Source organism: Propithecus coquereli, unplaced genomic scaffold, assembly GCF_000956105.1.
Source record: "Propithecus coquereli isolate 6110/MARCELLA unplaced genomic scaffold, Pcoq_1.0 Scaffold566, whole genome shotgun sequence".
In the NCBI taxonomy this organism is placed as follows: domain Eukaryota; kingdom Metazoa; phylum Chordata; class Mammalia; order Primates; family Indriidae; genus Propithecus; species Propithecus coquereli.
In genome coordinates, this window is record NW_012151574.1 from 156,493 (window position 1) to 162,621 (window position 6,129).

General features: G+C 45.2%; 1 pseudogene; it reads left to right on the forward strand.

The window, feature by feature from the left end:
- Positions 1-1,101, forward strand: part of LOC105821226 — a 1,957-nt pseudogene extending 856 nt beyond the window's left edge.
- Positions 1,102-6,129: the final 5,028 nt, after the last annotated feature.

The following is a 6,129-nucleotide window of genomic DNA, read 5'->3' on the forward strand; positions in this document are numbered from 1 at the left end:
ATTGAGAGAATATTTAGTTCATTCTGAAACACAGCCAGGAGGAATGGAACCTCTTGAAGGGGAAGAAAGATTAGAGAAACAAAGTGTCAAGAGTGAGAACGCATTAGAATAATTGGTGAACAGGAAGAAAGGGAACACTTACAGAGAAATCAAAAGGCAAAAACTAGAGAGAGAATGGAATGGGAATGCATGGAAAGGAAACACATTCATGTTGAACAGGAACGTCATAAGGAAGCTGAACAGTTTGCTTGAGAACGAGAGAACTCACAAGGCAACAACAGTGGCTTCGTTATGGACAGGAAAAAAGGAATTCTTTGGAACACCCACGTGATGCAGATCATAGGTGAGATGATCCTTACTGGAGCAAGAACAAAAAGTTGTCTCTAGAGACAGATGCACAATTCAGCCACAGATCTGACTACTGTCGCCAACAGAACAGATTTAGTGACTTTGATCACAGAGAGAGGACTTCCTGAGAGTTCGGCAGTAGGGTCTTCATCTTTTGAAAGGCAGGAATGCTTTGTTGGTCAAAGTGAAAGGAAACAGGTAAGATACAAGCTTTGAAAGGTATCCCCCAAATTTCATTGACTCCAGAAGGAATGAGCCTCCACCACCAAGAAATGAACTTAGAGAATGAGACAGGCAAGGGGTAGGTGGGGAGCAAGATGAAAGAACTGTGATCATTCGTGATAGGCCTGATATCACTCACCATAGACATCCTCGAGAAAGACGGCCCAATCCTTCTAGACCAACTATCTGAAAAACTGAAGGAGGCATGGCCACTGGCAAATGGGAAATAGGAGATGGAAGGCCAGAGTGATCTGGGAGAGACGTATCAGGACACTGTGTGAGAGGCGCTGCCCCTGGGAGTCGCAGTAATGCGTCAGTCCATGGAAGCAGAGAGGGAGACAGAGGAGTCATCACAGAGGAGCAAGGGGAGCACAGCACCATCCTGAAGAATGCCATGTGGTTGAACACCATGGACGAGACCCAAGTGGAGCAAGGAAAGAGTGGCACGGTCCTGCTTCCCAAGGGCCTAGCTATCATGAAGCAAGCCAAACGGGTGACACCCTGTGTCTGCAGCTCTTTGGCCAGGCCTAGGTCATTGGTCTACCTCTGCAGCTGCAGTGTGGAATCAGCCACAGCCAAAAACACTTAGCCTGGGCATGGAGGAGTGGTGTTCCCACTAACGGCTGAGTAGGCAACAAGAAACACATCCATTCCGTGGGCTCAGGACTTAAAGGGAAATTTATAGTCCTGAGGTTGCCCAAGGACTTCTTCCAGGCTCAGAGGCTAACTCCCTACACAACTACTCTGGAAAATGATTGTCTCTTTTCTTCTCTGAGGGAAGAAGACAGAATCATGTATCCTGACCTAGTCTTTATTTCTCCTCCTGCCCTTTCAGTGGAGATCACTGATGTCAGAGGCAGGTTGCCGGAGTTCTAGCTGCTTCTACCCCCATTGCCCTTCCACACCTTGCCTATGCCTGACACACCTCAAGAGGGCAGAAGAGCTCTCTGTGACGATGACATTTGATCTAAGACCTGAAGGATGACAAAGGAGCAGTGGGAAGACCATTAATTATTGAGGGCCTGAGGTGAGAAGAAGCATGGGTTGTTGGAGGAAGGGAAGGAGGCCAGTGAGGCTGGATCAAGGCAGCCAGAGGCAGGTAGAAAGGAGATGGGCTTGAAGAGGGAGGCAGGAACCTGGCCATACAGGGCCTGGTGGGCTCGGGAAGGAGTCTGGAGTCTTTTCTACTTATGGTGGAGAGTCATTGAAGGGTTTCAGAATACCATGATCTAGTCTAGCTTTCAAGAAGTTCCCCTTTCTTACTATGGAGAGAATGAATTGGAAAGCATAGGCTAGGAATGAAGAGACAAATTGGGAAACAAGTGATGATGGGGGCTGAGATGAGGATGATGGCAGTGGGGCTGTTGATAAGACAGCCGGGGAGGTTAGAATTGTCAGGATGTGGAGGGGTGGTGAGATAAAGAAGAACCAAGGATGACCTTGAGGTTTCTTGCTGGGGCTGCTGGATGAACACCAGCTATTGAAATGGAGAAGCCTGGAGCAGGGACATGGGGAAGGAGAGATTTAGGGGGAACATCAAGACATTTGCAGATTTACTGGGATGTTTATGAGACATTTGGATGGAGATATCAAGTAAACAATTGGACCCAGAAGAATCTGGAACTCTAGGAAAAGTGTGGGTTGCATATATGACTTTGAAGGTCATGAGATTTAACACTAAGGAATGGGCAAGATCTCCTTGGGAGAGAATGAAGTCAGGGAAGATGAAAGGAGCCAAGGCCACACTCCGAGGAAGAGTTGAAGAATGAAGCCAAAGTGGAGGATGTTTCATGGAAGGAAGAGCAAATGGACAATGAAAGCATGTAACCATGTATTGTAGAATACAGATTGTGGTTCTCAAACAATTATCACAATCAGCTGGAGGGCTCGTAAAGCCCATATTTCTGGGCCCAGAGTTTCTGGCTCAGTAAGTCTGGGGTGATGCCCAAGAATTTGAATTTCTAACACATTCCCAGGTGATGCTGATGCAGCTACCCTGAGGACCACACTTTGAGAACCACCCTCAGAATGAAGACTTTCAATATGCTTGTCTGTGAACAGGAATCAGAGAACTGAGTGGGAAGTGGGGACACGGGACAATTTTTAAAGATGAAAGATAACAGCAGACGTGCTCACTGATGGACATGATCTGGTCGAGTGCGAGAGATGGATGAGGCAGAGGGGAAGGGGATAAGTGAAGGGACAAATTCCTTGATCATTCAAAAGGGAACCATACTTGAAGCGTCATAAAGGCTTTGGCTTCCAATGGGAAGATGGGCATTTTATTTATCCACAGTGGCTGGTGTGCACAGATCTAGAGGATTAGAGGTGGGAGACTGAGAAAGCTTCCATCAGGGAGCTTTCATATTCTTAATAGAGAATAGAGAGGTCATCTGGAAGCTTCTATAATCTTATTCTCAAGGAAGAATGAAGGGAGGTGGAGAAAACCACCTCCCTGGGGAGATTTGAGGCAAGGGGAAAAGTCTATGAACTGGTTTTCTTGGGGAGCGGGAAGCCAGATTTTCCAGACCAGAGTAATAGAACTTTTTATGATTACGGAAATGTTCTACAGTCTGTGCTGCCTAATACAGTATCCACCAGTCACATGGGACTGCTTATATTTAAACTAATTACAATTAAATAAAAACAGAAATGTAGTTCCTCGGTCTCACTAGTTACATCTCAGGTATCAATTCTTAGAGAACACAGTTGGCTGGGGCACTGTGTTGAGTCTGTGCTTGAGGTTCATGAAGCCAGCCAGCCGTCGTTTGCAGTTTTTCTCCAGCAGTACTCACCAGCTCAGAGACAGGCCCAGAAAGGGTGGGTGACACAGGCTTTTCAGGTAGGGTTTTTCCAGACAAATATGAGAAAAGGAGAGAGAGCCAGAGCATCCTAGGTATCGGGGAAGGAGAGATTACGATGCTAGGCTGGAAAATCCTATACTAGGAAAGAACAGTGATGTCATGAGGGGTCTGTCTCGTGTAAAAATGACCCTTCCAGAACAAAGCAATTATCTTACCTTTCCTATAAACTCTATCTCAGGGATTAAGTTACTGAAGTTTCTCTTTATTATATAAGTATTCTAGCTAATGAAGAAGGAATGATAGAATTAGAGCATTGGCAATCTATAAATCCTAATGAAATAATAGATATCACAATGGTCATAATGGACTAAAATCACAAAAAAGAGCGACAAGACATTCTGAGCCTTCTGATGGAAGGACTCAACACTACCTGACGCATCTTTACCAAAAAATCAACCCTGAGTCTGATCAAGCTTCTAGATCTAACAACTAGTTTTGGAAAATACAAGGGACTAAGGAACATGCTAGCACCAGAGATACAGAATCAGTGGAATACAGACTGTGAGGAAGCCCGCCGGATAAATAACGTGGTTTCTTCAACAAATGAATTGCAAGGGAAAAGTAGAGATGGAGGGGGAACCTGAAAGAGATTTATGACACACAACAGTACTGGTATTGCGGTTATGTATTTTAGGAATACAAACTGAAATATTAACTGATGAAATTATGTATCTGGAATGTATTTCAAGATAATCCCAGTGGAGGGAGCCATTTGATGATTATTGTCACTGGTGATGGGTGCTTGGGGCTTCATGATACTATTCCACTTTACGTATATTTGAAACTTTTCGTAATAAAAAGTTAAAATAAAAATAACTCTTCCTACACTAGATACTCTTTCCAGATGGGAGCCTGCCTCTCTCCTTTTCATAGCCAACCTTCCTGAAGGAATTATCTCTGCCGTTTTTTCATGTCTTTACCTTCCATTCATGGCTCTACCCACTGCAGTCTTGAATCTGCCCGTGTTCCTTCCCCAGAACTGTTCAGGCTAAGGTCCCCAGGACCTCTACAGCCAGGGGACACTTTTCTACCCTCAACTCCCTTGGCGCCCTTTCCTTTCCAAGCTCTCTCCAAACCAGGACAGCTGGAGTCTCACATCTGGGCTGTCCACATCCTGGCGTGATGGTCTTACAGGAGAACCTCTCTAAGTCTCCGTCTCCCCATCTCTAAAATGATGATAATAGTTGTATCTACCAGTCCTGGGGGCCTATTGTTGTGTAACAATCCACCCCAAAGCTTGGAGGTTAAAACACTACTTATTATCTATTATGGTTCTGGGGGCTTAATGGCCTCAGCTGGGCAGCTGTCACTTGGCTCATGCAATTACAGTCAGATGGTGCCAGAGGCTGGGGTCATCTTCACTCACATGCCTGGCCCTAGACTAGGGTGGCTGGAGCAGCTAGAGCTGGTCAGACATCACTCCCTTTCCATGTAGCCTCTCCCTGTAGCTCACTTGGGCTTTCTCTCAGGGTACTTGGACTTCTTACATGACCACTGGCTTCCCCCAGAGTGAGCACTCGGAGAGATGGGAAGTGTAAATTTCTGATCTCTCACAGCTTAAAACCTGACACAGCATCACTTGCACCATAGTCTATTGATCAGAGCTGTCACAGGACCTGCCAAGGTTGAAAAGGAGGGGACGGTGAAGTACCAAGGAGAAAGTCTCAAAGTCATTCAGCTGTGAATAAACCCTACTCTCTATTACAAAAGCCCACACACTCTTTCTCTCTCTTCTTCCTCCAACATCCTCTGCATCAGGCTTTATCAAAATATTAATGTCTTAGATACTCATTTGGCTGCAAGAAATAGCACTGGCTTAAACAATAGAGGGTATTTTCTTCATTATAAGGAATATAAAAATGGACAGTTTCAGGCATTGTTTCAGTTGTCCAAGTATGCCCTCAAAGGCCCAGGCTCTTCCTTTCTGCACTGCCAACTTTGGCAACTGGGCTTTCATTGGCATGCTGGCATCCTCATTGTCACAAAATAGCTGCCACACCTCCAGACATCACATCCAAGCAGGGTTCTGCTTATGACTCATTGACTGAAACTGTCACATGGTATGACTTGCTGAAAGGGAGGATGGAAGAGAGAACATTGAACTGGGTACACTACTGTGCCAAATAAAATTAGAGTTCTGTTGTCAAAAAAAAGTAGGGAACGGATACTTAATAGGCAAAAAACTGCTTGCCACATTATGTTAGCCACAGGGGATTGCTCAGTACTTGGTACATAGTAGATATACAACAATGTTTGAGGGATGGCGGCCATTGCTGATTGGGAAGTCAGGACTCAAAACTCAACTCCTCTAAAGAAACTTCCTCACCTTTCACAGTACAATAGAATTAACAGTTACCTCCTCTGCACAACAATACCCAATACAGGCTTTTAGCAAAGTGCTTGGAAGACATCAGGACTCTTTTTAAATTTAATTTTATATTTTTTAGAGACAGGGTCTCACCCTGTTGCCCAGGCTGAAGTGCGGTGGCCTGATCATAGCTCACTGTAACCTCAAACTCCTTGGCTCAAGCGATCCTCTTGCCCCCCAAAGTGCTGGGATTACAGGTGTGAGCCACTGTGTCTGACCTTGGACTCTTTTTAATGTCCCTTTCTGTCTCCTTCTTCTAGATTGTGACCCTTTGAGGCCAGGAACCAAGATTTGTTTACCTTTTGGGTTCCTATCACCTAACACAGG